This window comes from Juglans regia, chromosome 14, assembly GCF_001411555.2.
Source record: "Juglans regia cultivar Chandler chromosome 14, Walnut 2.0, whole genome shotgun sequence".
Lineage (NCBI taxonomy): Eukaryota > Viridiplantae > Streptophyta > Magnoliopsida > Fagales > Juglandaceae > Juglans > Juglans regia.
Genome location: NC_049914.1, coordinates 4245244 through 4255776, shown reverse-complemented (window position 1 = coordinate 4255776; position 10533 = coordinate 4245244). Strand labels below are relative to the sequence as shown.

The 10533-nt window shown below is 36.6% G+C and overlaps 1 pseudogene; it reads left to right on the top strand.

Moving 5' to 3' along the window:
* Positions 1-2244: 2244 nt before the first annotated feature.
* LOC118344512 lies at positions 2245-7332 on the top strand (annotated as a pseudogene).
* The last annotated feature ends 3201 nt before the right edge of the window (positions 7333-10533 follow it).

Here is a 10533-nt window from a genome sequence, read left to right as displayed (position 1 = left end):
CTCATTTTTTTTCTTCGGTTGGATTGTTTCGATTTATGCAGTGAAGTACTATCACTATCACAAAAATTCTCTACATCTCTTTTCACTTGTTAGGTGCAGAAATTAAATTCATAAAAAATTCTCTATATACTACTTATTTTACTAATGATTACGTTTTTTTTTTTAACCCAAAACATATTTATATTTTACAAAATAAGTTATTTTTCAACCGGGCAAATGTGCCTCGCACATTGCCCAACCGCTAGTGTGTATATATATATATATATATATATGGCATTGCTATTTTTCATTTAGACGATTTTATAATTATGCAATTTGAATAAAATGTCACTTGAAATATGACACATCAATTGATATAATTGAGAACGATGAGATTTAGAATAAAGAATAATATTTTTCATTTTCGAAATTTTCTATGGAACTATATGGTAGACATTATGGTTCCGTTTAGATATTAAAATCGTCTTTATTGATTTATGAATAGTAGTGAATAATAATAAAGTAGTCTGAAAATATCTTAGAACAATTGTATTCCTAAACAATGGTTGTCTCATTTAATCATATAAAAATGTAATTTATTTTTCCTTTAATTAGTGTATTAGGTTAATTATCTAAGTACTTTTTGTCTTATGTACGTGGGAAAGATACGAATCATTTATTAAAGAAAGCTAAACGATTCTTCCCTATCATTAATTCAAAAATAAAAGATCCTCTTCATTGAAAAACCCATTATTATTTGTTCAAATAAAAGATAAATAACTTATTGTACGTGCATTCGAATCACGCACCAATCTAATTAGTAAACCTAACCCATTATGTAGTCACGAGATTATTTCACTATATTTTAAATGCTAGTTGATAAAATAAAAAAAATAACATGACAAAACATTTTATAGATATTTTTATGAAAAAATAATTTATACAAATAAAAGCGAGCGCATTACCTTTTTAATAATAGTCAAATTTAGAATAAATATGAAAAATTTCATTCATATATTTCAAATAAATGCTTCAGACTTGTACACTCTAAAACTGTATTTAACATTAGTCATATTTATGAAGTCGGTAAGCCCTTTGCCATGTTTTTGATTATATCAAAACCTAATCATGTTCAATAAGTGGAATGCATATAAGGTGTGTGTTGTGCGTTTTAAGTCCAAATAATTCATGTTTTTTCTAATGGGATATAAACAATTGTATCATAATGCATACAAGCAAAAGTCACTAATAGTTTCAAAAAGAGGGGTAATTATACTAATAAAAAATAACAAGAATTCACTAAAATTGCGATAATTTGGGTCATCTCGTACCTATATATATATGAGTAATGCTATATACAGTCGTGAATATACAAGCGCGGTACAGTCGCTTTGAAAAATATTGTGGTCTATTATTAAAAAATTAATTTCTTTTCATGTGGATCTCGTATTTATTCACTTTTTTTAAAATAATTATACAGTACTTGCGCACTCACAACTGTAACTATTATTTTTCTATATATATATATATAAAGTTATAAATACACAAAAAATCTTTGTATGTAAACCATAATATGGCATTTTGAAACTGAGAAAAAATATCCTTCTGTTTTAATATCCTTAATTACATAAGATGCCATCACTTTGTCACTTTTCGATGGGGATGAACCTTGATGGAATCAAAACTCTATATATGTTTAACTTAAAGCCAAAATAAAAAACTGAGATTTTATTAAATGCTAGCTAGTGTTTAAATAAGTCTTTATCCATCTTATTCAATCTAAAAAATATGAGTTTTGCTATTTTCGTCACCCAAGTGTATATTCTTGTAATATTATTGACTTGATAAATATGTATATGCCTATCATATCAATTACAAAAATGATTGGTTTGATTGTTTGTCGTGTCGATAATGGATGTTTCAAGTAGAATTTCTTAAAAAATATTTATCAAATATTGTATTTTCTTTAACAGAAGAGGACAACATCTCTTTTTCTTTATTAATCAATAAAAATCCACAAATGAAACAAATACTAGCATCTCCAGCTAAATATTTAACTAGGCCGATCTTTTCCTATTCGTCCTGGGTTTGCTGCTTGTCTTAAATTTCTGTTGTTGTTGTAAACTTTCGTGGCAATTGGTCGAATCACCTCGAGCTATTTACTTATCGAAAATAGAATGAAAAAACGAAATAACCTTTCTGGTATTTCATGACTTTGGTGATCGTTAACTCTGTGCTGTTCAAGAGGCCTCAAATTGTCAGATCATGGCCTCTGAGCGTCCCCTTTTGATCCCATATCCGAGAATTCCAAATTCCCGAGACATATATACTGCACTTGTCTTGTTAGATCTAGCTAAACCAAATTCTGGCCGCCCAGGTTCTTTTTCCGAGATGGAATCGAAAAACCCATTTGAGAGTTCCTCTAATGTGGAACCAAATTTCAATTCCTCATCCCAACGAAGTGTTTTTTCCATTCAGTCCAAGTCGGCGGGGAATTCTATCAGGGAAGTGAGTTTTGGTGATTTGGGGTCGAAGCCCGTGAGATATGGGTCCAGAGGGGCTGATTCCGAGCTGCTTAGCATGTCCCAGAAGCAAATCAGTGATGAGGATGCGAGGTTGATTTATATAAAGGGTGATGCTACAGCCCCCGCTGGGGGCTGTAGGTTATTTTATATATTTTTTATTTAAATAATTTTTTATCTAAATTTTTTAACATTTTTTAATATTTTAAAAAAATAATAAATTTAAAATATTATTAAGAAAATATTTTTTTAATCAAAAAGTAAAAAAATATATATTTTCTTAATTACGAAGTAAAATAAAAAATATTTTTTTATAATTTTTTATTTTACTTCATGATTAAGAAAATATTTTTAATAATATTATGATTTTTTTAAATATTTAAAATGGACATGCTACAGCTTCGTTGGGGTTCCTGCTGGGCTTAATATGTACTCTTTTATGTGTATTTTTTTAATTTATTTTTTATATAGATTTTTTTTACACTTTTAAAAAATAAAATAAATTTAAAATATCATTTAAAAACACTTTCTTAATCAGAAAGTAAAAAAAAATTATTAAAAAATACTTCCTTAATCACGAAGTAAAATAAATATTATTTTTTATTCTATTTCTTGATTAAAAAAATATTTTTTAATAATATTATAGTTTTTATTTTATTTTTTAAAATATTTAAAATTATTAATAATATTTATATTAAAAAAACTAAAATAAATAGATAAAAAAATGTTACATGCCCAGCGGGAGCTCCCAGCGGGAGCCCCCAGCGGGGCATGTAGCATTTTCCTTATATAAATGATCCTGCGAAGACAAATGAGAGGTATGAGTTTGCGGGAAACTCTTAAGAACTGCAAAGGATTCGATTATTTCATTTTTGCCATGAAATTTGTTTGAACAATTTCATAGATATTTTCTTGTAATTGTTGTGCTGAATCAGCTCCCACAGCTGGCCGTTTTTGGCCGGGGAGTTTCAATTTTGCTGTTAGCCTTAGTGATATCAACCTGCAAGAATGAAATCTCTTAAATTCACAATTAATTTAAAAATTCATCCAAGAAAGCTAAAATCAAGTCAATAGATGGAGAATCTAGACCCGATAAAAACTCGTTTCAAGAATCTAGATTATATTAAAATCTAGACCCGTTGAAGAACCCGTCTCAAGAACCCAGATTACAAGGAGGAAAGCCACAGATATTGTGATTTACCTTTAATAAGTACAAAAGTTCAATCAAGAATAAGAAGAGTAAAACTTAACTCACAATGAATAAATTCATTAAATTTTATAAACTTGTTAAAATGAGGCTACAAAGAGTATTTAAACCAAAACCTAATTAAAATCTTAGCCAAAATAATGCCCTATCTTCCAAAAATACATCTGAGTGAACAGTGTCGCAGCTGCAGTACAACACTACAGTAACTCGGCTACAGTAACATTTTGAAACCCTAGTTCCTAAAAAATAACTTTTCAAATAAGCCATTGGCCAAAATACAAGGCCTGTACAAAATCCATAATTCATAAGAAATAAGACATATGGGGACCAAACGTCTTCAAACCCAATTATTCTAGACTAATTCCTATAACTAATAACATAAGCTCATTTAATGAAATAAACAAGTCCAAGACCTTTAATCACATAATCATAATAATAGGCCCTAGTTTATGTTAAGCTCTTCCATAGCTTGTATCACATGGATGGTCACTAGATTTCATTCTCTAAAGCCCATCTTGAATATTCGGCTCTTGCTAGACTCGTCTCAAGTGGATTGCACCAATCCTTGCATTGCTTCATTGATCTTCTTGGCTCTTGACCTTGTAATTGACCCATCTGAAACTTGCAAAACATCTTTAAGATTAGGTCCATCTTGGTGCCCATCACTTTGTGCTGTTAGTTACAGCTGTGAAGGATGCACATGAGGACTATAGGTGGCACCGGTTAGACCGAATTGAGAACAACATGTTGGCATCAGTTTTGGTTAATGATCAGTTCCAACCAAAAAAATGGAAGGACCTCCAAGTTGGTGAAATGATCAGAAGTCAAGCAAAGGAAACACTTCCTTGTGATATGGTGCTGCTCTTGACTAGCGACCCAACTGGGGTCGCATATGTGCAGACGATTACTTTGGATGGGGAGTCAAATTTGAAAACTCGCTATGCGAAACAAGAGACCCTCTTGAAGATGCCTAATGAAGGAAAAGTTAGTGGGTTGATCAAGTGTGAAAACCAAATAGGAATATCTATGGGTTTCATGCAAACATGGAAATTGATGGAAAAAAGCTGTCACTTGGACCCTCCAATATTGTCCTTCGAGGCTGTCAGCTGAAGAATACTAATTGGGCAATTGGGGTTATAGTGTATGCTGGTCGTGACACCAAAGCCATGCTCAACAACTCAGGAGCTCCATCTAAGAGGAGTCGGCTTGAGACCCATATGAACTCCGAGATCATCATACTTTCTATGTTTCTTGTTGCTCTATGCGTGGTTGTTTCTATCTGTGCCCTCATTTGGTTGCTGAACCACAGGGAAGAGTTGGATTACTTGCCTTATTATAGAAAACAAGACTTCTCCAAGGGAGGACGGAAAGACTTTAACTATTACGAGTGGGGAGTGGAGACGTTATTCGCATTCCTCATGCCAGTTATTGTTTTCCAGATCATGATCCCCATTTCTCTGTACATTTCCATGGAGCTTGTTCGGGTTGGTTAGGCTTACTTCATGATCGGAGATACCCAAATGTATGATGAGGCATTGCATTCGAGATTTCAGTGCAGAACATTGAATATAAACAAAGATTTAGGGTAAGTAAAGTATGTATTCTCAGATAAAACTGGCATGCTTACAGAGAACAAGATGGAATTCCAATGAGCAAGCGTACGGGGAGAAGATTATAGTTGTGGGAATTCAAAAATTGAGCAAGTAGGATACTTTGTTCAAGGTAATACCATTTTGTTATCTTGTAATATAATCTATAATGTTTCTGAATTTGTTTTTACTTGGCATAACGTTTTCATCTTATGCTGCCTTACTTGGTATCAGTGGAGGGGAAAGTTCTAAGGCCAAAAATGAAGGTAAAGCCTGACTCGGAGCTTTTACAAATATCAAAGTGCGGAAATGGCACAAAGGAAGGTAAACATGTCGGTGATTTCTTCCTTGCGTTGGCAGCTTGCAATACAATAGTGCCTCTGCTTGTCGACACATCTGATCCTAGTGTGAAGATAATAAATTACCAAGGGGAGTCTCCAGATGAACAAGCATTGGTGTATGCTTCTGCCACCTATGGTTTTATGCTTATAGAACGAACCTCTAGCCATATAGTTATTGATATTCAAGGAGAGAGGCAAAGGTAATTAGACGTGCTATTGTTCATTTTCCCCTTCCTCTGCATCACCACTTCTCTATCTAACTAGGACTATTACGAATTTATGATGACCACACCATTGTTAGAACAACTTTGACAGAGTGGCTACAACTGTTCTTGCTGGATTTGTTTTTTACTAGTAGAAGGAAATTTTGGTTAGTCTATAGTGGTTTCAGAATTCTTAGAACTCTCTCTCCCTCTCTCTCCCCCTCTATCCATATCCCTATCCCTATCCCTGTACGTTCTTTTCAGATTCAGTAACAATTGACATTCAATTATTTTTCCTTTGTCATAATCAATCAATATACAAACAGAAGTAATAGGTGGCTTGTAATGGTTTGAATAATTTTGAGTTAATTTATACTTAATAGTTTTAAAGTATCAGTTACGAAACTGTTGGGTAATGTAGTTGCAGTGGGTCGAGTAGTCATACTTGATTACTCCAAATGACTACCTATCATCTTTATATGTGGCTTCTTTCAAAAGATGTGAGCTTTAGAATCTCTTCTTATTGATGAATTCCCTCATAATTGGCATTGCAGGTTTGATGTAATGGGTTTGCATGAGTTTGATAGTGACCAAAAGAGGATGTTAGTAATATTGGGGTGCCCTGACAAGACTGTGAGAGTCTTTGTAAAAGGTGCTGACTCAACCATGTTCAGCGTGGTGGATAAATATTTGAACACGAGCATAATACGGGCAACTGAAGCCCATCTTCAAACTTATTCCTCACTTGGTTTGAGAACCCTTGTTGTTAGGATGCGGGAACTGTGTGCTTCAGAATTTGAACAATGACACTCTTCCTTTGAGGCTGCAAGCACTGCTTTAATTGGTAGAGCGGCTCTGCTTCGAAAGGTTGCTAGCAGTGTTGAAAACAATCTATGCATACTAGGTGCCTCTGGTATTGAAGATAAACTGCAACAAGGGGTGCCAGAAGCTATAGAATCTCTGAGAACCTCAGGTATCAAAGTATGGGTTTTGACAGGGGACAAGCAAGAAACTGCCATATCAATTGGCTACTCCTCTAAGCTCCTGACAAGCAAGATGACCCAGATAATAATTAATAGCAGTTCTAAAGAGTCATGTAGAAGGAGTTTGGAAGATGCCATTGTCATGTCATTGCTGGGGTTGCAGGTGATGTTGGAGGAAGTTCTGAAGCTGGTTCAACTCCAGTGGCCTTGATTACTGATGGTACCAGCCTTGTTTATGTTCTTGATAGCGAACTCGAAGAACATGTAAGTGCTTGTAAGCTAATGGCTCTCTCTCTCTCTCTCTCTCTCCCCCCCTCGCCCTCGCCCTCCCCCTCCCCTTCCTAGTGCTTGTTGATGTCTTATTATGCTAATGTAGCTCATGCATCTTGAGTTGCAGCTCTTCCAATTGGCCAGTAGATGTTCCGTGGTGCTATGTAGTCGAGTGGCTCCATTTCAAAAAGCTGGAATTATTGTCTTTTGTTTCTCCACTCTCCACCTTTTGCAATAGTAGTTTCACTTCAGGATTCCTTTCGCTCTTCTGTTTCACTTCTTCCAGCAAGTTCCAAGTGGGAACTGAAATAATGGAGAGTACTATAGGACTCTCATCTTCATCCCTCCTAGATAGGACATCTGCTGCCCTATTCTCAGACCCTCTTTTGTACTCCACCAGGAAATCATAACCTAGAAGTTTGCTGATCCACTTTTGTTGCATAGTAGTGCCGACCTTCTGGTCTAATAAAAACTTCAAACTCTGATGGTCTGTCTTCACAACGAAGAGGTAATGCCTCTATCGTTGTACTGCAGAAACCAGTGCAAAGAGCTCATTCTCATAGGTTGACATATCCAAGGCTCTACCCTTCAGAGTCTGGCTATAAAATGCAATGGGATGTCCCTTTTGCATAAGAATTGCCCCCACAACCTTCCCTGAAGCATCACATTCAATTTCGAATGGGAATGAAAAATTAGGAAGGGCTAGAATTGGAGGTTTAGTCACTGCCTCCTTGAGTGCGTGGAATGCTGTTTCTGCAGTAGCTGTCCACTTAAACCCATATTTTTTTAGCAACTTTGTAAGGGGGGTAGCTACTCCTCCATACCCTTGGATGAACCTTCTGTAATATCTACTTAGCCCCAAAAAGCCTCTTAAGGACCTCACAGTAGTCGGTATGGGGCCATGGTCGGATCTGCTTAACTCCTTGAGCTGAGATTAAATGCCTTAGGTAAGCCATTTCTGAGCAACCAAACATGCACTTGGAGCCTTTTGCAAAGAGTTGATGTTGTCTGAGTATCTGCAGTGTAATCTCCAAATGCTGCCCATGCTCCTCCTCATTTTTACTGTAGATCAAAATGTCATAAAAAAACACAAGTATGAAATGTCTTAGAAAGGGTTTAAAAATTTGGTTCATCAATCTTTGGAAAGTTGATGGAGCATTAGTGAAGCCAAAAGACATGACTAAAAATTCATAGTGGCCTTCGTGGGTACGAAAGGCTGTCTTTGGAATATCTTCAACTTTGACCCTTATCTGGTGATAACCCAATCGAAAATCCAACTTAGAGAAAATAGTAGAACCACAAAGTTCATCCAAAAGTTCTTCCACCACTGGTATGGGGTATCGGTCCTTCACTGTGACCTTGTTTAAGGCCCATAATTCATACAAAGGCGCCAAGACCCATCAGCCTTCCTAACCAACAACACTGGTGAGGAATATGGGCTTTGACTTGGCTGAATAACCCTTGTACCCAGTAGCTCCTTCACTATCTTTTCTATTTTGTCTTTTTGGTAGTAGAGATGCCTATAGGGTCTTAATGAAATTGGGCTTGTTCTAGGAAGTAGGGGAATGGAATGGTCATGGGACTTTTGTGGTGGAAGCTCTCTGGGTTCAGCAAAAATATCTGAGAACTGGTTGATTATTTTTAAAAGGAAAGTTGGGGTTTCTAGCTCAGGCTCTAAATATTGCAATAATACCCCTTTGCTGCCCATGCTGCTAGGGTTAGGTAAACTGCCCTCTTCCACCAATTTAGAGTTGGTCAGGCCTCTAAGTAGCACTTGTCGCCCTGCCACTGAAAATTGCATTTTTAGCTATTTGAAATTCCACAAGATAGACCCCAAGGTTTGGAGCCAAACCACTCCTAAGACCATATCACATTCCGCCAACAACAACACATAGGCTTCACCCAAAAATGGAACATTTTGAATTACCAGTGATATGTCTTTCACTTTCCCCACACTAGAGACTAATTCCCCATTCGTCACTTTAACCTGGATTGTTTCCTCCCTATTGACTCGCAACCTGGTCTTATGGACTATTGTTGGGTCAACTAAGTTATGGGTGCTACCAAAGTCAATGAGAATGACTATCCAGCAGTCTCCAATTTTTCCTTTGACTCTCATGGGCTTAGTGTTGATTGAACCAGTGATAGCATGGAGTGATAGTTTTGGACCCCCTTTTGTTTTAATCACTTCCACCAGCCTCTATTCAGGCTCATTTTCCTTCTCAAGCAAATCCCCCATCACAGCCCCTTCCTCATCAGGCACCTCACAAATCTCTTCAATCAAATATAATCAAGGCTTTTGACACTTATGCCTCGGTGTCCATCTTGCCTCATAGTAATAGCACAGACCCTTATCCCTACTGTCCTTGATTTGTGTTTAGCTAATTTTTTGTACTGGTAAGGTGAGTTTTGGATAGGTTTTCTGGTTCTCAGGTTGTGGTTGTGGTTGGCTAATTCTGGGTAGGGTGGTTTCAGTAGAATAGGAAGTGAATGGTTTATGGATTCTTCTAGTGAGGGACAAGTTTTCCTCTTGGAATTTGGCCAAACTGTAGGCTGAAATAAGGAATGTAGGATTGAACATGCGTACTGGAAGACGAATGTCATCCCTAAGCCCACTCAAAACAACTTAGTTTATAGTTATCGGATAGACCCCTCAGCCAATTAGAGAGGGACTCAAATTGAGTTTTGTAGTCCTCTATTGAACCAAATTGCCTAAGCCTGGTTAAGGCCTCCATAAGATCATCATAACAACTTGGACCAAACCTAATAAGTAAGGCTTTCACAAACCACTCCCAATCAACCAACTGCCCAGTCTCATGCATCTCCTGGAACCACACCAATGCCCTACCCTACATATGAAATGATCCTAACCTTAACTTGTGTTGTGGCAGAGTATTTTGAAACTTAAAAAACTGATGTACCTTGTACAGCCAGCCCGTGGGATCATCACCAGTAAACATAGGGAAGTCAAGTCGTACCAAACGGGTTTGCACTTCTCCCATCTGAACTAGTTGGAGGTCCTGCTGCCCCTTTGGTGCATGTGAAGATTTAACTTCCTCCTGATGCTTCTTCTGCAACTCCACAGTGAGCAAGGAAAGTTGTCTCTTCAAGGCCAGCATTTCTATCTCCAAGCTCTTGAACTGGGATTCAGAAGTTTTCTTTAGAGAGGTGAAACTCTCCTGCAGCTGTGACAGACGGGTGCCTTCTGCCATGAGTATACTTTTGTAAGAAGGGGATGGGGGTATCTCTGATACCAATTCTGTAACACCCCTTGGGGTAGAAGGATGAATAAGCTCACTCAGAGAATGACCATTCTCTCGAGAAGGGGAAATACTAGAAAACTTATGCATTCATTGATGTCCTTACAAGAGAAAACAACCATGTATATGGACAGAGTACGTAACAAACTCTGCGCACTCATGGAGAATATTCTCTGACA